We start from the raw sequence: 24,138 nt of genomic DNA on the forward strand, positions 1-24,138 counted from the left end.
ATTCCCTACTGGGTATGTGCCCACAACCAAGGTATATGCCCTTGACTAGAATGGAACCTGGGACCCTTGAATCCGCAGGCCTACACTCTATCCACTGAGCCAAAGCAGTTAGGGCTGAAGATTTTTATAATATTAAAATATACACAGAACGAGAAAGTTATGTGGCCTAAAAGCAGAGATATGATACATATAGGAAGATATAGATTCATATAACAAAGAAAGTGAAAAGCAATACTAACTAAAGTGAATACTAAATTTAGCTCTGAGTTTCCTGGTAGCAGAGGAAAGGGCAAAGCAGGGTGATTTATGGAGTTTTCACAGATAAAAAGAAGTGTACAAGTTCAAGTAAAAAGACCAACATTTAAAAAAATTTCTTTTTATAATTCATACAGAGTAAATGTCAGCAAACTAAACAACATGGAGCAAATTCAGTCTTTTGCCTCTTCTTATAAATAAAGTTTTATTAGAATATGATTATGCTTTTCAGATTTTCTGTAGCCTATGGTACCTGCTTGTTGCAATGGCAGAATTGAGTAGTTGGTACAGAGACTCTATGGCCCACAAAACCTAAAATATTTGATGTCTGAATCTTTACGGAAATAGTTTGCTACCCTCTGACATAGAACTTACTAAAAAGAATACCGAATTAGCCTTGGCTGGTTTGGCTCAGTGGATAGAGTATCAGCCTGCAGACTGAAGGGTCCCAGGTTTGATTCTGGTCAAGGGCACATGCCCACGTTGCAGGCTCCATCCCCAGTAGGGGGGTGCAGTAGGCAACTGATCAATGATTCTCTCTCATCATTGATGTTTCTATCTCTCTCTCTCTCTCTCCCTTTCTCTCTAAAATCAATAAAAATATCTTTTTTTAAAATACTGAATTAAATAATGTACATTCTGTCAAATTATGGCTAAAGAAATTACTCAAACTTCTCTCAGGAGATGTCTTTTATTAGTACCATATAAATATCCAAGATAGCAGTTTAACTCATGTTTTAGTAAAGACACGAGGGGGCATTTGTGCATGTGTCTGTTGTGGCAGGCCAGGGAGGTTCTTAAGATCAATATACTCTGATTTTTGCTCTCTTTCTTTTTTTAATGCATATATTGTGGAGCCCTATTTAGTTCTGAGAAAAAGTATTTTTTATTTCCAGATTTCTTGAGATATAATTACTCCATAGCATTGTGTAAGTTTAAAGTGTACATGTTGATTTGATACAATTATATGTTGCAAAATGATTACCAGCATAGCATCAGCTAACACATCACTCATGTTATGTAATCACCATTTCTTTTTTTGGTGAGAACATTTAAAATTTACTCTCTTAGCATATTTCAAGTATATACTCCAATATTATTAACTACTAGAGGGCCGGTGCATGAATTCGTGCACTGGTGGCTCCAGCAGGCCTGCCCTGATGGGAGTTGATCGGGAGTGGGGCTGGCTGGGGCGAGGGTCCATGGTTGTTCTGGTCGTTCTGCCTTTCAGTCACTGGGCTTTTATTGTATAGGATAATCACCATGCTGTACATTAGTTCTCCACAACTTATTCATCTTATAACTAGAAATTTGTACCCTTAGCCTAATATATCCCCATTTCTGCTACCCCATAGTCCCTAGTAACCACCATTCTCCCTGTTTCTATGATTTTGGATTTTTAGATTCCACGTGTATGTGATATTATACAGTATTTGTCCTTTTTTAAAAATCTAACTTAGCATAATGTACTCAAGGTCCACCAAAAAACTGTTAGAACTAATTTAGTAAAGTTCAGGACTTGTGACAAGGTGGCAGTTCTGGACTACACATAGAAAGCAGTTGCATTTCTAAATACTAACAATGCAATATCTGAAAAAAATAAAGAAAACAACCCCATTCACAATAATATAAAAAATAATGAAATATTTAGGAATAAATTTAACCAAGGAGGCAATAGAGTTGTATACTGAAAATCTATAAGACTTTGATGAATGAAATTGAAGAAGATATGAAGAAATGGAAAGATATCCCATTATCATAGATTGAAAGAATTAATGTTGTTAAGATATACACATTACCCAAAGCCATTTATAGATTCAATGCAATCCCCATCAAGATTCCAATAGCATTTTTATAGAAATAAAAAAAGTCCAAATTTTATATGGAGCCACAAAAGACTTCGAATAGCCAAAGAAATCTTGAGAAAGAACAAAGCAGGAAATAAATATGAGTAGAGATTTTTTTTCTAGAAGCTACATAAGATATATTCATTTTATGCCAGACACAAACAAGAAAGTGTGGAGTTCCTAGAAACTATAGGCTGGCATTGTGTGTCATTAAGGAAGAGTAACCTTAGAAGGAAATAGAAACAGGGGAAGGCAAAGAAAAAATGGTAAATAAATGAATGTTTTTAGATCAATCCTCAAGTAAAATGTACTCTATCTCTGGACTTTCTGACATCGCAAAGTTTAAAAGCTGTCATTATGTAAACCAGCTTGAAAAGTTTTATGCTATTTTGAATAAAATATTAATGATAAACTAGTCATCTTTTAGTACATGTAGAGAAGTGAGAGAATTTGAAGAAATGGTTAGTTAACAAATATTAGAAATCTCACCTGAACCTTTGGTTAAGTCAGAGTGTACTTATAGTAGAAATCTCTGAAAATGCCTAGAAAGTAAAGAGAGCATGGGATGTATTCACATGTTTTATGTGCTTGCTGGACAGATGGCAAAGGTAACATTCTCTTAGGAAAACTCAATGGAATCTCCCTCAGAGAACCATTATCACTTTGTAGAAAGGAAAGCTTGAAGGGATATTGCAAACCATTAAAAAGAAAAGTTTATCAGAGCCTTCATTGAATAATAATGATTGTTCCTGTTTAGTGCAAATGAGGTACAGCAGGGAGCTCTGGGAAAATTAGGTTGTCATGGTGACTGGTAACACTTTTTTTTTTCTTCTACTGGAAGTCAAGATAGTTCAAGAGGCAAAGCAAAGCCATGTTTCCTTATAGACTTTTCCCAAGTAAATGAAATAGAAAAAGAGAAATAAAAGGAAGATCTGGCATATGCTTGAATGCTGTTCTGCCCGCAAATATAACAGATTTCTAAGAAAATGCTATTTTGCATAATAAGCTGATCCAGGAAAGTGAAAATGTCATCTCATTTATAATATAATTGATCCGATAAAGATGGGTAGGTGACTATTTTATAATCGAAGTCTGAGAAACTGCTGCCCCCCCCCCCAAAAAAAATATTCAGATTAAAGTTAAAATGAAAATTAAATTCTTTAAAGACAACATTTCACATTTAGCATGAGGAGAGATTATTTTTCTTTTGGAATTGGCTATGAACTAAAACCTGAAAAGCAATATTTAAATACTCTTTGAAAGGCACCTGAGCTTCCTGAGACTGTTTGCTTACCTATGAAATCAGCTACTTGGGAGAGAGTTCTATTGTTAAAACATTTCTCTCCATAAAAGCCTACAAGGGAGCTAAACCTGTAAAGAGGTAAAATTGCAGTCTCAGGATGCAGCCTTAGCAGGAGGTTCAGACACAGAGCTACTGGGCTTCCTTTCTTCTTCGTAATTGTCCTTAAGACATTTTATAGAAAATAATTGACAGACATATGTCTTAGCTTCTGCGTTTTAAATAGTCACACATGAAATGTCTTAATTGCTCTTAACAGGAACTATTCTCCATCTGGTAGCAGCTTTCCAAATGGCTCAGGAAGGATGGAGTCACCAACTAAATCAGAGTAATCAACTGTAGGGCTGAATGGGTTGATGTTGACGTGGATTATTCTGCCTTTTAGTTTTTGGAAGTAAATAATCCAATTCTAGAGAGCTTGCTTTTTACAAATCTTACAAAAACCTATGCTTTTATACATTGCATAATAATGTTTTGGCTGATGGCCAGTTGCATATATGCCAGTGGTTCCACAAGATTATAATAGGGCTGGAAAAATCCCTATCACCCAGTGACATCATAATGACATAGTGCAAAGCATTACTCATGTGTTTGTGCTAATGCTGGTATAAACACATCTGTAGTACTGCCAATCATATGAAAGCATACCACAAACAATAATGTATATCGCATAATTTTCCATAGTGATAATAAATGACTGTTTCTGGTTAAATTATCATTTTATACCTTTTATTTTTATCCTCATCTGAGAATATGTTTTTATTGATTTTTAGAGAAAGAAGAAGGGAGAGAGAGAGAGAAAAACATCGATGTAAGAGAGACACATAGATTGATTGCTTACTGTACACACCCTGGCTGGGGTTGGAATTCACAACCTAGGTATGTGCCTGATTTGTTTTATGCGACAGTGCTCCAGCCAACTAAGCAAACTGGCCAGAGCCGATACTATACTTTTTGTCCTATTACTCTTTTTAAAAAATCTTTATTGTTGATATTATTACAGATGTCTCTCTTTTTTCCTCTCATAGCTCCCTTCCATCCAGTTCCCACCCCACCCCAGTCCCTCACTACCCTATTGTCTGTGTCTATAGGTACTGCATACATGCATATAAGATCTTTGTCTAATCTCTTCCCGCACCTCTCAACACCCTCTTCCCTCTGAAAAAAATCAGTCTGTTCCATTTCCATGCCCCTGAGTCTATTCCATTCACCAGTTTATTCTGTTCATCAGATTTTTTTATTCATTTGATTTTTAGATTCACTTGTTGATAAATATGTATTTATTGTCACTTTCTTATTCATAATTTTTTATCTTTACCTTTTTCTTCCTCTTTTTAAAGAATACCTTTCATATAAAACTGATTTGGTGGTGATGAACTCCTTTAGCTTTTTCTTATCCATGAAGCTCTTTATCTGACCTTCAATTCTGAATGATAACTTTGCTGGGTAGAGTAATCTTGGTTGTAGGTACTTGCTATTCATCACTTAGAATATTTCTTGCCATTCCCTCTGGTCTGCATAGTTTCTGTTGAGGAATGAGCTGACAGTAGTATGAGTACTCCCTTGTATGTAACTTTTTTTCCTTGCTGCTTTTGAAATTCTCTCTTTGTCTTTTGCTCTTGGAATTTTAATTATGATGTGTCTTGGTCTGGTCCTCTTTGGATTCTTCTTCTTTGGGGTTCTCTTTGCTTCCTGGACTTGTAAGTCTATTTCTTTCACCAGCAGAGGGAAGTTTTCTGTCATTATTTCTTCAAATAAGTTTCCATTATCTTGCTGTCTCTCTTCTTCTGGCACCCCCATAATTCTGATGTTGATACGCTTGAAGTTGTCCCGGAAGCTCCTTACACTACCTTCATATTTTCTGATTCTTTTTTTGTTTTGCTCTTCCAGTTGGGTGTTTTTTTGCTTCTTCATATTTCAAATCATTGATTTGATTCTTGGGATCCTCTAGTCTACTGTTGAGTCTCTGTATATTATCATTTATTTCAGCCAGTGTATGCTTAATTTCTGATTGGTCCTTTTTAATATTTTCACTAAAATCCTTGAAGGTCTCACTAAGATCCTCAGAGGTTTCTAGAAGATTGTTGAGTAACCTTATAACTATGGTTTTGAAATCTATACCCAGTAGTTTGCTTTCTTCCATTTCATTCATTGCGACATGTTTCTTTGTCTCTGCATTTTGGCTGCTTCTCTGTGTTTGTTTCTATGTATTGGTTAGCTGCTAAGTCTCCTTGAGTTGATAGAGTGGCCTTGTGTGGTAGGTGTTCTATAGGGCCCAGTGGCTCTGCCTCCCCAATCACCTGGGGTGGACATTCTTGGTACACCCCTTTGTGGGCTGTGTGCACAGTCTTGTTGTAGTTGAGCCTTGATTGCTGTTGGTGTCACTGGGAGGAATGGACCTCCAGGGCAATTGGCTGTGGGGATCAGCTTTGACTACAGTGAGAGAGCTGCTTTGCAGGAGACACCCTTATGGGTCAGTACTTGCTTCAGTGGGGCTTTGGTGCTCACTGAGTCTGCCCCTTGAGTGTATCACTTATAGATGTGATGAGTTGTAATCTGGTATACACCAACACTGACCACTGGCTCTTGGATCTCCAAGGAGGTGCAAAGTCAGCCACTGCCTGGTGCCACCCAGAAGGAGCTACAGAGAGACCTGCAGATTCCTCCTCTTTGTATCAGGTTTAGAAGTGCCTAGATGAGGCCCACTGTGAAGCAAGGCAGGCAGGTGCTGGTTCTGGCTTTGGGCCTTATATTGATAGCTTTGGGGCTCCCTGACACAGATGCACATTATTTGACAGGTTTTAGGCCATTCATATGCAAAAGCTGCTGCTTATTGGTTGGGTGGGGTTGTTAATTGGGTGAGGCAGAGTCTCAGGGAATTTCTAGGGTGGAGCAAACAGAAATGGCTGCCAGTCATCTCTGCACCCACCAGAAAGGTCCCAACATAGGAACATTGACCACTGCAAACACCTCCATCTGGAAGAAAGCAGTCCCTGCATTCCTGTCCCGATGACAGACAATCCAGTTTCTCCCTGTATGTGTCTGGGTCCCCCAGAGCTTCATCCTGGGACTGGAGCTCAGAGCAAGCAGAAGCTTGTAAATTCATTTCATAGTGCGGGCCTTTTAAGAAGAGCAGCTGGGTCTCCAGCAGTCTGTGTGTCACTCAGCCCCAATCTGCACTGGTTTTTACAGTCCATAGGTCTTATTGCCTGTAGGGACTTCTTTCCTCAGCTCTGGGACCCTGGGCTTGGAGTCTGGTATTAGACTGGGACTCCCTGTTCCTCCAGGAGGCCTCTGCAGAAGCAATCTCCCTCCTGATTAAAAAAGCAGCACACACAGGTGCTGGACCAGCCTGTTCTGTGCCTCTTCACCTCCTACCAGTCTCAGTGTGCTTTCTTCTTTACCTCTCTAGTTGCAGAACTTCCACTCAGCCAGCTTTCCTGCAGTTCTGGATGATAGTTGTTTTGTATTTTAGTTGTAATTTTGATGTGGTTGTGGGAGGCAGCAAGTACAGGCATTTACTTATGCTGCTATCTTGGTTCCTCGATACTATACTTTGTATCCTTATTTTAGTTTACTCTTTTCAACTCATTAAAAAGAAAGTTTGCTATAAAAAAGTATACATGTTGTGTTATGCTGGCAGGAGCCTCTCACATCATGTTGACCATGTCTCTTGATTGCATCATTTTCTATTGTGCTTGACTTAATCTCATGTTGTTTTGTTCATTAAGACCCCTGAGTGTACAAAATCTGCTGCTAATGTTGCCAGTAAGGGGCCCCATCAAGTGATTGACCTGAAAACCAAATTAAAAGTGATTGAGCACTACAAAGGAGGAAAATCAGTGATGATTATTGCTCGCTCGCCAGTCAGACATGTCTCCTTCCACCATAGCTGAGATCTTACATAATCAAAATGATGGAAGCTGTCAATTTTTCCTCTTCATTGAAGGCAATGACACTAACATAAATTCGAGAATGTTCTACAATACATCAGACATGAAGAAACTTCTAATGACCTGGATGGAAGATCAACCACAGAAACATGTCCCTCTTAGTATAATGATGACCACAGCCAAAGCCAAAAGTTTGTGATGTTTAAAGAAAAGAGTGGGCCCAATTATAATGCTGAATTTACTGCTAGCTCAGGGTGCTTAAAGGATTCAAGAACCGATACTCATTAGATAATATGAAAGTGAGTGGTGAGTTTGAGAGTGCTGACGTGAAGGCAGCTGAAGAACTTTTGAAAACCCTAGATATGCTGATTGTGGAGGAAAGTTACTTGCCAGAGCAAATATTCAGTATGGATGAAACCTCTTTATGCTGGAAATAGATGCTGGACTTTCTTTCTCTGTTAAGGACTTTCGTGCAGAAGGAGGCCAAAGCAATGCCAGGTTTCAAGGCTTTTAAGGACAGGATAATAGTCTTGCTTGAGGGCAATGTTACATAAAGCCTATAAATTGAAACCCTTTGTGATATGCGCAAGTGAGAACCCTACAGCCTTCAAGCACATCAATAAGCACGCACTGCTAGTGTCCTACAGGAGCAATTAAGAAGTCATGGACGGCCCAGCTCCTCTTCCAAGAGGACATCCTGAATTGCTATGTCAGCAGAATGAAGAAATACTGTTTGGAGAATAATAATAGTTTTCAAGATTTTGCTTATTGTTGCTAATGCTCCCGGAAGTCTTCCTTTCATTAGTGATCTTCATCCCATATCAAAGTGGTGTTTCTCTCTCCCAGCAACACCTCTTTGATTCGTAGCAGCTTTTAAAGCTTATTACCTGAGGAGGACCTTTGCCTAGACAAGTGGTCGGCAAACTGCGGCTAGTGAGCCACATGCGGCTCTTTGGCCTGTTAAGTATGGCTCTTCCACAAAATTCCACTGCCTAGGCAAGTCTATTTTGAAGAAGTGGCGTTAGAAGTTTAATTTTAAAAAATTTGGCTCTCAAAAGAAATTTCGATCGTTGTACTGTTGATATTTGGCTCTGTTGACTAATGAGTTTGCCGACCACTGGCCTAGGCTATTGCTGCGGCTGGGAAGATACTGATGCAATTCTGGAAGGATTATAACATCTCTGACTTCATCAAGAACCTTGCTTAAGCTTTGGAAGATGTCACCAAGGAGTGAGTTGAAGAGCATGTGGAAGAAGATGATCAAAATGTTCACCATAACTTCAAATAATTTGCAAAGGACGAAGAGGTTGCAAACATCAGCAGTACTGTAGCTGAGATGGCAAACAGCCTTAACCTTGGTATGAATGAGGAGCTCCTAGAGGTGGTTCCTGAGGGGCTGACTAATGAGGAGTTGTTGGAACTGGAAGAAGAGGCATGAATTTACACTGACAATATTCAAAGTAAATATACACTGAATGGCCAGATTATTATGATCTATAAACACGTAAAATCTGGCCACTCAGTATCTATATAGTAGAGGCCTGGTGCATGAATTCGTGCATGGGTAGGGTCCAGCCAGCCTGGCCAAGGGAGGAGACATGCACAGTTGGCCGGCCTGCCTGCTGGTCGAACTCCTGGTCGAGGGGACAATTTGCATATTAGCCTTTTATTATATAGGATATACACTGAGTGGCCAGACTATTATGCATTCAGAGATCATAATAATCTGGCCACTCTGTGTATTTCTTTCATGCAACCTATGAGAGAGCCACAGAGGGGTCTGTGTACCTGGGTTCTTATACCAAAACACCCCCATATCTGGCAGATTTGTTTGAATAATCCCTTAAGAAGCTGTGGTCAGGTTATATTTTGTTTTGTTTTTGTTGTGTTTTTAATAAAGATCATGGGTGTTTTATTTTCTGAGTCCTGCATTTTGTTGTCATCACAAATACAATATATTCATCATTTTGTTCATTCATTGAGTAAATATTTATTTGTTGTTGGCTAAGTGAAAAGCATTGTGTTAGGGACACCAGAAAATTTTGAGCCTGGTCTTATTCTTTTATAGTTAATCTGTTCTATCCAACATGGATACTTTTGTATGTGTCTAAAAGTGGAGTACTTTACATCACTTTTTCCTGTTCTATAGTGAGCCCTTCCAATTTGCCAGTCTTCATGGTCTGCCACGCCCTGGCAAAATATCAATGTCAATGGAGTTGGGAGGGTTGTTGGGAGCACCCTGGGCAAAAATGGGATTCCACTTAACATTCAGCAGTTTTTCAATGCTTGTTACATTGTCATATGTCTTTGGAATGTTGCCATAGGGTTGAAATGATTGGTTTTGTTAATTTTGTTCAGCTTTCTGGTTGCATTTTGGGGAGAGGATTTGCCCACTCAGCCGTAGCCAGAGTCTGTTATGGGTTACCGTATTTTAAGCCATAGGTGGCAAAGTTTTGAGACAATGCTCCTTTACAAAATTATGTTTTTCCTCCAAAATCCAGGGTGGTCTCTTCAACTTTTCCACCAATAGATGAGAGCACAAGGAATCTACCTGTACATAAAATATAACTAGAGTTAACCAGTTTTGTAAAATTTGCAGAGTTTTTACATATATGCTAAGTAGCTATTAGCAATTATACTATAGAATGCAATGGGCATAGTCTTTGTTATTAAATCCCTTCCTTGAGCAGTTGCTTAGAGTAAGTACAACTGAGATGTCAGTGGGAATTTCTCTGAGGAAACTGAAGACATATGTTGCCTATAGAATGTCATAGATAGTAAACTGGACTGTGATACAGATAAAGACCAGTGGATAACAAATACAACAAGCATAGAAGCAAATCAGCGCATCACATTTTCTTCAGTTCCTCTCAATAGCTTTTTCTAGGTTCCAACAAGTCTGGATTGGAGTTAATACCACAGCAATACTTGGTAATAATTCTCTCATACATTTATTATATCTCTTATATGTCTGTGTATTTTATCAAATGAGTATGGGTTATATACAAATATGCTACAGAGACTATTGATTAAAGATCCTGGACATAGTAAGGTTACATGTTAAATTGCAAATTTTTATTCAATAGAGATACAAATAACTTCTGTGCTGTTGAAAAGACAACTTACAGTTTAGTGCTCTGCAGACAATCACTGGTTTTGTATTTAAGCTACCAATCTTACCCTAACTTTCTTTATTGAATTGCCTACAAATAGTTATCTCCTTAAATATTCTTTGAAGTGGTTTTAACATTTAATTGATTCCTTCATTAATTTTTTAATACAATTTCTGACATGAGTTATAATTTTGAATTATTGAAAATGATACTTTAGCAATATATTTGTACTAGAGGCCTGGTGCAAGAAATTTGTGCATGGGGGAGGGGATCCCCTCAGCCTGGCCTGGACCCTCTCACAATCCAGGACCCCTCGGGGGATGTGCAACTTCCTGTTTAGGCCTGATCCCCATGGCAGTCAGACACCTCCTGAGGGATGTAGCAGTGCGCCAAGCAGCAGGTGACCAGGGAGGAGCCCCAACTGGGGCCAGGTGCTGTGCCACTCACGCTCATCCTGGCCTGCTGCACCTGCTGCCACCATTCCCCACTCGCCAGCTGTGAGCCTGGCTTCTGGCTCCCTGTGGGAGTGCACTTACCACCAGGGGGCAGCTCCTGCATTGAGCATCTGCACTCTGGTGGTCAGTGTGCATCATAGTGACTGGTTGACCGATCATTCTGGTCATTATGTCATAATGGTCGCTTAGGCTTTTATATAGATAGATATAGATATAGATATAGATATAGATATAGATATAGATATAGATATAGAGATAGAGATAGAGATAGAGATATAGAGATATAGAGATAGAGATATAGAGGTATAGAGATATAGAGATATAGAGATATATAGATATGTGTAGAGAGAGGGAGAAAGGGGGTGAGAGAAAGCATATTGTTTAGTACACTGTGAATAATTATTTCCACGTAGTGGGTTCCGTTATAATTTTTCATTTTAAGACCTAGAGTTAGAACCCTTTCTGATACAGTTGATTCATATGTATTGATAAATGAATGAATGCATAACAGTACTCAGGTTGCATTGGAGAGATCATTTTATGTAATTATCATGTGAATATTATTGTCTATCTAGCTTTTCGGAATATTTCTTCTTTGCTGAAGCTTTGCAACTAAGATAATTTACTCATTGACTTTTCCTTAAATCAAATTCATATAATTCTTGTATAGGTTCTGGCACCTAGGATGATTCCATGAGGGATAGACTCATATCTCAGAAATGTTGGATGGCATATCTCGGTCTGCTTTAGAGAAAGATGAACACAGTGGGGGGGGGGGGATACAGCTACTGACTTTATTCAAGTAATACTTGTGAACAATTTTTGTCTTGTTATCTGCTTGTGAGTTTTCTTATATTTTCTTTGCTGGAAGAAAATATTGTTCTCCAATTGAAAAAGCCAAAAGGCTAAAAATAACCTTTTTGACCTGTGTTTGTGGCTATGATATGCAGTCTTAAACATCAGACTACTTCCTGCTTGAAATAGCACGCTGGGGAAAAAAATGACTAATGCTTTCTCAAATCCTATCTATTAAAAGAGTAATATGCAAATTGACCATCACTCCAAGCACAAAATGGCTGCCCCCATGTGTCAAAGATGGCTGCCTCCATGTGAACACAAGATGGCCAGCAGGGGAGGGACCAGGCCTGCAGGGGAGAGCAGTTGGGAGGGACCAGACCTACAGAGGAGGGCAGTTAGGGGGGACCTAAGCCTGCAGGGAAGAGAAGTTGCGGTGGGGGGGGAACCACACCTGCAGGGGAGGGCAGTTAGAGGTGACCAGGCCTGCAGAGGAGGACAGTTAGGAGTACCAGGCCTACAGGGAAGGGCAGTCAGGGGTGGCCAGGCCTGCAAGGAAGGTCAGTTATGGGCAAACAGGCTGGCAGGGGAGCAGTTAGGCATCAATCAGGCTGGCAGAGAAGTGGTTAGGGGGTGATCAGGCTGGCAGGCATAAGCAGTTAGGGGCAATCAGAAAGGCAGGCAGGTGAGCAGTTGGGAGCCAGCAGTCCCAGATTGGAGAGGGTGCAGGATGGGCTGAGGGACACCCCCCCCCCATGTATGAATTTCGTGCACTGGGCCTCTAGTTTAATATAAAGTTACTAAAGGAATTAATCTATATACTTATTTGTATCTAAATTCCCTATTTGTAATAAATAATGTTTTTCAGTTCATATTTTTAGCTTGTGCTTCCCTGAGAAAATTTTCCAAAACTTGGAAACATCAAGTTTAACAAATCTTGGTAAAAGAGATTAGAAGCCATTCTTTTGGTGAATTTCTGGGTTTGACTTTTTATTGTCTAGGCCAGTGGTTGGGTAAACTCATTAGTCAATGGAACCAAATATCATCAGTGCAACTATTGAAATTTCTTTTGAGAGCCAAATTTTTAAAACTTAAACTTCTTCTAATGCCACTTCTTCAAAATAGGCTCACCCAGGCCATGGTATTTTGTGGAAGAGCCACACTCAAGGGGCCAAAGAGCTGCATGTGGCTCACGAGCTGCAGTTTGCTGACCACAGGCCTAGGCCATCTTACATTTCCGGAGGGGCAGAAGTTAATTTGTAAATTTATATATAGAAGAAATTCAAATAATTTGTGTCCAATGGAAAAGATAATTCTATTGCAGAGTTTCCAGATTTAGCAAATAAAAAAGCATGCAGTATTTGGGACATACTTATACTAATTGAACATATTCTCTCTTCATTTGACAGTCACATTGAACTTTGAATTCCATATTTTATCTAGTGATTCTACCTCCAGAAGTTCCCGTTTATGTCCAGGTATGTTATTAAACAGATTGTGTCTAACTCAGCAGTCTTATTGTAGCATAGCTTTTTAATGACTACCTGCACAAATGTTTTTATACTAGTTTTATTATCTTACTGGTTTCCTAATTAATTGAATTACAGGAAATATTTGGCACATATTCATTTATGAGTTCCGATTTGGTCTTTTGGAAAATTATACTTTAACAGTTTTGTAGGTCAGCCACTTAGATGCCCACATAGCTTCACCCCACAGAGCCAAGTCAACTGTATGCCTAGGGAAGTGTGCCTCCTGGATAGTATCACACCAGTCAAGTATTTTCTTGACTCTCAGAACAAATCCCAATCAGCAATAGAGCTTTAAATTTGTTTATTCTCTATTTTGGTTTATTTATTTTGGCTTTTGCTTTCTTGGTTTCCCCTACTGATTTTTTTTTCTGGTTAATGTATGGCCAATAGGTTATTCTCATGGGTGGCAGTAATAATTGGGACTTTGGTTTTATCATTTGACCATTTGGTAATTTCTGTGAGATGAATGATGGATAACTATTTTTCTGCTGGAAATAAGGGCTTATGTAAGTTGAAATCCACCGAGTACACAGAAAATCAAGAAATAGAACTTCAAACATTTTAGAAATTACTAGGTTAGAAATGTGTTAAAGATCCATGTTCACATAATAAAGATTAATCTTCTGGCACATTACACTGAATTAATAATTTTGGTTTAAAAATAAAAGTTATTCATCTTTTGTTTTTTAATGGCTATATAATATTTGTTATTAAATATTTTTATTGTTGACATTAATGCAGGTGTCCCCTTTCCCTCCCCCTTTGTCCATCTCTACCCACCCCACCTCCTCCTCCCTTGGCCTTTTCCAAATCATTATTCATGATGATATATAGGCATATATGTTGTATAGCTATTGCCTTCACCTTGTTCATCCAGGCACTCCCCTCCTTTCAGGTATTGGACAGTCTATTCCATGTATCCATGCTGGTTCTGTTTTGTTCATCAGTTTATTTTGTTCGTTAGATTCCACATAATAGCGAGATCATATGTTATTTGTCTATCTCTGACTAGCTTATTTCACTTAGCATAATTCTCTCCAGGGTCCTCCATGCTATTGCAAAGGGTAAATATTTCTTCTTTTTACACAGCTGCATAGTATCTCATGGTGTAAAGGTACCAAAGCTTTTATATCCACTCATCTATTGATGGCGCTTGGGCTGTTTATAGATCTTGGCTATTGCAAATAAATATAGGGGTGCATGTATTCTTTGTTACCGGTGTTTCAGGATTCTTAGGATATATTATCAGAAGTGGGATTTCTGGGTCAAAAGACAGTTCCATTTTTTACATTTTTTTTTAAAGTAAACTCCATTCTGTTATCCACAGTGGCTAAACCAGTCTGCATTTCTACCAGTAGTACACTAAGTTTCCCTTTTCTCCACGTCCTCACCATTACTTATTGTTTGTTGATTTATTTATAGTAGCTATTCTGACAGGTGTGAGGTGATCCCTCATTGAGTTGATCTAAATGTGGTATAATGAGTGGATATTTTATGACTTTAATAATATTTTAATTTGTTTTCTTTCATAAAAAGAAAAATTATTCTGAACTTTCCAACTATAAATATTGGTTTAATATTCAAATAAGCTTACATGTGCCTACATAATTTTTGAAATTATACAAAATCAATATTTGTGTTCAACTACATTTTTTTCATTCTGACAGACTTTTTAATTAACAATAATTATGCTTTGTAATTTGAAGTGTGAGCATAATTTTAAACATCCTTAATTAATTTAAATATTTGGACTACTGTTAAGTTAATTTATAGGTAATAAATACCAAGAGAATTTGAAAGAATGAATGCTGAAAATTTGATTACAAAGCTTATATACTTTTATTTAGAAATGTTTTTTTCTACTATGTCTAGAGTAGCTGTATGTTTGAGTCAGGTTGTGAGTGGTTGTAGAGATTTCTGTTATTTTTATTTATGGGCTTTGATAGTCTACTGAAATGCTTGCATGTGACAGAAAGTCCTCAAACATCTGGCCATGTTAATTTTCCTGTAAAAATACAACTTTGATACTTTGAATACATGCATCAGACTATACAAGGAACAATACTGACAGAGAAGTTCAAGTGCTTGTTTGCAGTTGTAAATTTAATGTACTTTTCTGCAAGGGGAGAATAGTTTATTGTCTCCTGAATGGATGTAGAATGTATATAGAGAAAGTTGAAAAAGTTTGCAAAAAGGGAATTTTTATTTGTATTTGTTTATAATATTTATAAATACTGGGGCTGAAAAGAAGCAGCAAAATACATTTATTTTTTCATTAAATCTATTGGGGTGATATTGGTTAATATAATTAAATACCCTGAGTGGCCAGATTATTATGATCTCTGAACATATAATAATCTGGCCACTCAGCGTATATCTATATAATAAAAGGCTAATATGCAAATTGTCCCCTCGACCAGGAGTTTGGCCAGCAGGCAGGCTGGCCAACCACCCATTTTCTCTCCCCCTGGCCAGGCTGGCCGGACCCCAACCATGCACCATGCACGAATTCATGCACCGGGCCTCTAATACACACACAAACACACACACACACACACACACACACACACACACACACACACACTGAATGGCCAGATTATTATGCATTCAGAGATCATAATAATCTGGCTACTCAGTGTAGGTTAAAGTGTACAATTCTATGATGCATCAAATTGGACAGAGTTGGCTTGGTTTTGGTGGGTTTAATGATAAGAAACATTACTGCCAAATATCTTAATGGAACACTAGAATTTGGCTTTCTCTCTACTAAAGTGAAACATTTGTTTTAAAGCCCCTAACAAGGGTGTTATTACATGTTATCCTTTACTTTCCTTATAATCTGCCCAGATAACAAAGTTTCCAAATCTCACCAGAATATTATTCTCTGATCTTTGATGACTTGATTATATTTATTATTCTTATTTTGAATAATATTGCTTTTATGAAAGAGAAGAGGGAAAGAGGGAAGGAGGGAAGTAAAAACAGACTTAAAGACATACTTGCATGGGTAGGCAGTGATTACCAACCAAAGTGAGATCGAGACCCATCATCTGCTTGATGATGTTCATTGCATTATGTTAGGCCTTTTGTCTTGTATTTATTAAAACTCTTTTGTATTTTCTTTTTAATTTTTAATTACAGCTTACATCCAATGTTACTCTGTATTAGTTTCAGATGTACAGCAAAGTGTTTAGAAAATCATGTACTTTACAGAGTGGTCTCCCAAATATTTTCAATTATGCCCTACAAAGATAAAAGTCTACATTAAAGCCGAAGCCGGTTTGGCTCAGTGGTAGAGCGTCGGTCTGTGGACTGAAAGGTCCCAGGTTCGATTCCAGTCAAAGGCATGTACATTGGTTGTGGGCACATCCCCGGTAGGGGGTGTGCAAGAGGCAGCTGATCGATGTTTCTCTCTCATCAACGTTTCTAGCTCTCTATCTCTCTCCTTTCCTCTCTGTAAAATATCAATAAAATATTTTTTTTAAATCTACATTAAAAATAAATAAAATTTTTAGGATATTTTTAGCACCCAAAACTATTTTTGAGATTTCCCAGATGGCTCCTGGAAAAATACAAAGTTTTGCTATTTCAATTTATCAACTAGAGATGACAGAAATAATTAAGTTTTATTGATAAGTCCATATTTCTTAATTAGCTCAACATTATTATAAAAATTCCATGGGAATAATTTCCAAATCAGAAGAGATTTTCAGCCTTCCCAAGGTTAAGGCTTTATAAGTAAATTTATATTAATATAAATATTCCAGAGATTGTAAACTTTATGGCCAGATCCTGGAGATTTGTCAATACCTTTATAGTCAACAATATAATATCAGGGCCCTAATCAGTTTGGCTCAGTGGATAGAGTGTTGGCCTGGGGAGGAAGGGTCCTAGGTTCGATTCCAATCAAAGGCATATGCCCAAGTTGTGGGCTCGATCACCAGTAGGGGTTGTGTAGGAGGAAGCCGATCAAAGATTTCCTCTCATAATTGATGTTTCTATTACTCTCTACATCTTCCTTCCTCTCTGAAATCAATAATATATATATATAAAGTTAAACATAGAGTTACCTTTTTTAAAGATATAGTTTAATATTACCTTCAGGGGAACCCAAATCAGCCCTTGATAAGAATAGTTATTTACTATACGCCAAGAGAATTTTATTCTTCTACATTCTTATACTATGGGTTTCTGTATCAAATTAACCACAGCCATCAAATCTCATTATCTAAGAGTGTTATCCTTCCCCCTGATGCTGTCAGGAAAGCTCCACTATAAGATAGGTTTTAGTCTAAAACTTGTAAAGACAACAAGCCCAAATAACCAGTCTCGGGTCTTTGTGGGAAGGACTTTCCCATATCTCATGAACTATTGACGTTTTTGGGAATAAACTTTCAGGGAAGACCGCGAGCTGAAAATGCTTACACAACTTTCAAGCTGTACTGTGGACTATTAAGAATGACAGGAATTGTTTTAGTCTGCAAGCAGATATATGTCATGAATGCAAGTTGCTAATCAGAATAAAACAATGACACAAGACTAAATAAACTGATGATGAAAATATAAAATATTAATTTTTTGGAATGGTGTTGATGTTTGGATTTTTTCCCTTGATATATGAAGAAGCCCTTATTTTTTCTTAAGCTATTCTAAACTGTAAATTTAGAATATTATGATTTTGTAAATGGAAAATATTTTAATTTTTGGGGGGGTCTCATTGAAGCCCATTCCTAATTTAAAATTTTTACTTAGACTTCTTACTTTTCATGAAAAAATATATTTTTTTACATAGGCTCAAAGAGAATCTACCTTCATTTTCCCAGATGTAATTGGGTATATTAATTATCTAACCAAGGCCATTCCATACAATGAGTGTCCCATTTTAAAATTATACTAGTTTGATGAAGTAAGAAATGCCACTATTAAATAACAATAATTTACAAGACCTCTTAAAACTCAGCAATAAGCAAATAAACAACCCAATTAAAAATGGGTGGAAGATCTGAACAGATCTCACTAAAGAAGATATACAGCCCTAACCAGTTGGCTTGGTGGATGGAGCATTGGCCTGTTGACTGAGGTGTCCCAAGTTTGATTCTGGTCAGGGGCATGTACCTTAGTTGCAAGCACATCCCCAGTATGGGATGTGCAGGGGGCAGCTGATGGATGTCTCCCTCTCATCGATGTTTCTAACTCCATCCCTCTCCCTTCCTCTCTGTGAAAAATCAATGAGAATATATTTTTAAAAATACTTCTTGTTTAAAAAGCAAAAAGAAAATATACAGATGGCAAGTAAGCATGTGAAAAGATGTTCAGCATTATATGCATTCGGGAGCTGCAAATTAAGACAAGAATGAGATACCACTACAATGGATTAGCTGGCCAAAATTCAAAACACTGGCGACACCAAATGCTGGAAGGATTTGGGGCAATAAGAACTCTCATTCATTGCTGATGGGAATGCAAAATGATCCAGCCACTATGAAAGATGGGGAAGTTTTTCATGAAACTAAACATACTCTTCCCATATGATCCAGAAATCAGTCCTTGCTACTTTTACCCCAAATGAACATAATAGATGTTTATTACCTTTACTAGTATTAAAGTCATTAGTTAGCTACTGCTAAGTTGCAACTTAGTCTTTCAGCTCTGAAGATATTCATTTCACGTCACTCCATCATCTCCGCAGTCAATTTTAGACCGCAATAGCTTATTGTTTGAGCTGAAAACTCGTCCATAAACAGGTTCCTTATTAAATTTGTGGCTATGGTAATCAGTTGGTTTATTTTTAGAAACCATCTCTGTGAACAGTTTTAAAAATTAAAGTTAGACATTTGAAATGATTACAGAATAAAACCTCTTGTAATATTTCAACTTTATTTTTACTCTAACGTTATGAAACTATAAAAATTCAGAAGTTATGCCTAAGTTAGTCATTAATAATGCCATTTTATTTTTTCCTAAGGGGTAAGATATCTCTGTGATATTACTGAGATGAATGATTATATACAAAGACAGAAAAACTCAATTTATTTTAAGGCACAAATAATGTCAGTGTCAGAGGTAGTTTTCAAAGCAAATGGTTTAATGGTGTGATATGGTCAAGTGCTTTCATGTGATTCTATAAAATGGATTGAAAGAATAAATCATTTCCTTTTCCATTTACAGCTTAATTTAATGGTACCCCCATTCCCTTGATAAATTTTGCACAGAGAAAGGAATGAAGTCTAGCTGTTTGTATATTGAGAGTATGACTATGTTTGCGCTAAGCAAATAGGAATGGAGCTGATGTGTACTTGTATTCTGGTGAAATGATCTTTGCTCTCACAACAAAGAACTTCCAACTGATAACTAAGAATCAAGAGGAGGTTTTTATTCAAATGTCACATTTATTCAAAGAAGCATAATATATACCTCTCTTGCTTTTATACTGCCTGAGCAGGCAGAAAACACTTCTAGCTCCTATTTAAAATGATATCTATGATTATTGTCAGTGTACAGAATCGGAAAATGTGAAATGCAGTTTCACTTGACAGAAGGCGAGATAAATGCCTCTGCTCGCTCTTTCATGGATGGCGCCATTGTGTTTGTGAAATATCCCTCAACATTTCAAACTTCGACTAAGCAACTGTGATAGAAATAGAAAAAGGTAAGGCAACAAATAATTTAATGTTAATCAATGTATCCCCTGTAGGCTTATGGGTTCTCTCTAATACTGCAAAACTGTTGCTCCAACTTGCACTGTCTGCATCATAACCGCAATATCCACAAATTTAGCCACCTACAAAGAGAAGGAGAGGAATGTATCACTCCTTTGCCAGATTTTGGCGGTACTGTCGCTTTAAGATTTTAGAAGTCCTTCAGCAAATAGTGCAGGCAATTGGCAAAAACACAGCTTCTTTATGCCATTGCTACCTTGGACATCCTGAGAACCCCTGCAACGAAAACGACATTGAAATTGTGTTTAACTGAATGTTTCATTTTTTTTAATTGGCACTTTGTCTTAATTGGAGCAAAGCAACCCTTTCATACTTACAGTTTAGGGAATGCTAACTCTGAAATGAGCCGGGTTAACACATTTCGAATGCCTAACTTCTAATTGGCTTCCTCGGTGAAGTCAACAAATATTTAGTGAGTGCCTATTATGACAAGCTCTTTTTTGGAAACTGGTCTTGTTTATGTTCTTTTCTCTGCCTCGCAAAATCATCATAGCAAAATTGTAAAACCCCAAAATTCTGAAAACCAATTGCCTTGTTTACTTCTCAGCTAAAATTTCATCAGCATAGGTTTCTAATGATAGGGAATCCTCCTCAGAATTTAGGGAGGACCTGTCTTGTTTTATTTTATTTTTATTATAAGTCTGAACTTTCATAAGCGAAGTACTTGCCAACTAGCTTATCTGGAATCTCATCCAGTTTTTCGTGGGGCTAAGATGTTGAAAGTTAGCTTACACTAATGGCAGATGTGTTACCTGGGAGGAATAGCATGGTAAGCCCCATCATTATTACATCTTAGTAGGAATTAGCTACTTAATCCCTGGGAAGGGGGGGGGAGATCCTGAGAATATGAAACAGAGGCAAATAATGTTTGATGGGGTGAAGAGATTCCACACATTTTCTGTTGAGTAGTGCTTCTCAGAAAGATCCAGGCTGGGTGGTGTTCTGTTTCTAAGAGCAAAGCCAAAATTGCATAAAAGAAGAAAATACTTTAAAATCACAAAACTAAGCTAGTCACAAATAACCATTATTAATATTAGATTAGATATCATTATAGACATCTTTGTATGATATAAAAGGTTTGCATTAGGCATGGCCCAATCAAAGAATCAGAATTTCTGAATTACGAAGTAGAGGTTTTATTGTATTATAGAAACTAGAGGCCCAGTGCACAAAAATTTGTGTGCTAGGAAGCATCCCTCAGCCCAGCCTGTGCCCTCTCACAGTCTGGGACCCCTTGGGAGATGTTCACCTGCCTGCTTAGGCCTGCTTCCTGGGGGATCTGGCCTAAGCTGGCAGCCAGGTATCCCTTTGGCAGCCTGAGAGCCTTGGACATCCTTAGCACAGCAGCAGTGGCGGGAGCTTGTGGCTGAGCAGAGCTCTCTCTGTGGGAGTGCACTGACCACCAGGGGGCAACTCCTGCGTTGAGCATCTGCCCCCTGGTGGTCAATGTGTGCCATAGTGACCAGTTGTTCCTGGTCGTTCTGCCATTAGGGTCAATTTGCATATTACCCTTTTATTGTATAGGATTACACCTTGCCCAGTTGTAGGAGTAAAGGAGAGGAGTGGAAAATTAATTTTTGTCCTACTGTTGGGTCAATTGGTTGAGTAATTACCAACCAATCTGAAAAGCCAAGCAGGTCCAGTATTGTGTGACACCAAGTATCTGCTGGTGAGTTCAGGGTTGCCGTTGATGAGCAGGAAGAACTGGATACAGTTTTAAGGACAAGCTATAAAACCACTCAGAACCTTTGTCTCTATCACTACATCTAATCACCATGACCTTCAGATAACGATGCCTTTAGCATCACTTCTGTCTTTCAAATATCTAGAACCCAGACTGTATAGGGAAGGAATTCTGGGGAATGTATGTCTAGTTTAGCCAATTTGAACAGTGTAAACTACCACAAAGTAATTTATAAATTGGAATTATACTATAAATGTGATTTTAGAATGAAGTATTCAATTTTATTTTTCTTAAACAGAAGAAAAAGAAACTGAAGGAATTCAGATAAGAGTTTCTTCATTGCACTTTATTACAATATAGCTGATTTTCTAATTTTAGATATTAAATACATTTTGAACACTATTAAGGGGTTGGAGTTAGGCTTTTTCATTGAACTATATTAATTACATTTAGACAAATTTGATTAAATTTGTAGCATGTCAAAAAATAGATAATTTATCTTACATTTCCTTCTGTCCCATCCCCATTTTATGATTTTTAAGTTAAATTTATTTTTTTTATTTTGTTTAAGCTTATAACAATTTTATTTTGTTCAGTATCATTAATTTTGGCATCTGCTAAATATTAATATATACTTAACATGAATGCAATGCCCATGGCCTAGACCAGTGGTTCTCAACATTTTTAATACCACGACCCTTTAATACAGTTCCTCATGTTGTGGTGACCCCCAACCATAAAATTATTTTCGTTGCCACTTCATAACTGTAATTTTGCCACTGTTAATGAATCGTAATGTAAATATCTCAGAAAACACAGATAGTTACAATACGATTCATAACAGTAGCAAAATTACTGCTATGAAGTAGCAACAAAAATAGTTTTATGGATAGGGTCACCACAACACAAGGAACTGTATTAAATAGTCGCAGCATTAGGAAGGTTGAGAACCACCGACCTAGACTCTTTCCATGACCATTCTTTGTTCTAACTATTCTCTTGTCTGGATGTTTTCAACTAGTTCTTTCATGAAATGCTTAAGTTCTATATATATATGTCTGTCCTATTTGATTATTAGTGCTTATTGCCTTTATGTTTGAAAAACTTCTTGACTTATCATAATGTTCTTAGAACATAATTTATTTTTCTAAAACTTATATACATACATGCATAACCAATGGACACAGACAATAGTGTAGTGAAGGCCTGGGGTGTGTCAGGGGTTGGGAGGAAGGGAGATAGTTAAGGGGAATTGGGGGACATCTGTAATACTATCAACAATAAAAAATAAAATAAAATGTGTGTCCATGGCCCCATTTTCTTCTGGTGTTAAAGATAGTTGTGGATAAGTCTGAGAACAGTATGTGTTCCTCCCTGTAGAGGAGGTGCTTTTGCTGAATAGTTGAGAATTCTTTATTTATAGTTAAGTAATTTGAACAGGATTTGAACATTTAGTACTTTCCTAGAACATTTCTTGTACCTTTAAATCTAGGTTCAATTTTTTTTTATAATTCATAGACATTTTCTTAAATTAATAAGTAATTATATCTACTCCATTTGTCAAGATTTATATCATTCATTTTAATAGACTTTATTTTTAGAGAAATTTTAGGTTCACAACAAAACTAAGCAGAAAATAGAGATTTCCCAAAGGAGATAAAAAGGAAAAAAATAATAAAAAACAAATGAGAAGTATTTTCCAATACCTTACACACATACATATACACACGCACACTTTACAATAGATGAGCCAAAATGGAAACAGTGTTATCACCCTAAATCCAATTTATATTAGACTTCTCTCTTGGTGTTGTACATTCTATGGGTTTTGACAACTGTATGATGACATGAAGCCATTTTACTCTAATACGGGATAGTTTCACTGCCCTAAAAATTCTCTGTGCTTTATTTATTTTCATAGTTTAGCCCTTTCTAGAATGTCATAAGATTGGAACCATATAGTATGCAGCCTTTTTAAATTGGCTTCTCTCATCTATATAAAAGTCTAAGCAACCATTTCAGCAGAACGACCAGAATGACCAGTCTATATGATGCTCACTGACCTCCAGGGGGAAGACACTCAGCACAGGAGCTGGCCCCTGGTGATCAGTGCGCTCCCATAGGGATAGCACTGCTGAGCCAGAAGCCAGGATCATGGCTGGCAAGCACCGTGGTGATGGCACCAGCCTCTACCGCCTCCATGGCAGTGCTAAGGAGCAGCGAGCCAAGCAGTGAGGCACAGCGAGCAGGTGAGTGGTAAGGAACATTTAGTACACAACCTCCAGTTTGTTATTTTCCCATTTAAAGTTTGTTGTCCAGAAGTGGAGACTGTATCAATACCGTGTCCAGGAGGACGATGGCTTCCTCATTTTTAACACACTATGTTTATTGATACAATATAAGCATCATTAGTGCCTTTGGAAGCTATTTCCCCCTCTTGCAGTGTATTGTTACTAGAAGATCTTGCAACCCTAATGAACACTTTATGGTGAAGAAGATTTCAAAGGTCTTGACCATTGTCATGCCTCTAAATGAGCAGAAGCAA

This window comes from Pipistrellus hanaki (genome assembly GCF_964339955.1).
Source record: "Pipistrellus hanaki genome assembly, chromosome: X".
NCBI classification, from domain to species: Eukaryota; Metazoa; Chordata; class Mammalia; order Chiroptera; family Vespertilionidae; genus Pipistrellus; species Pipistrellus hanaki.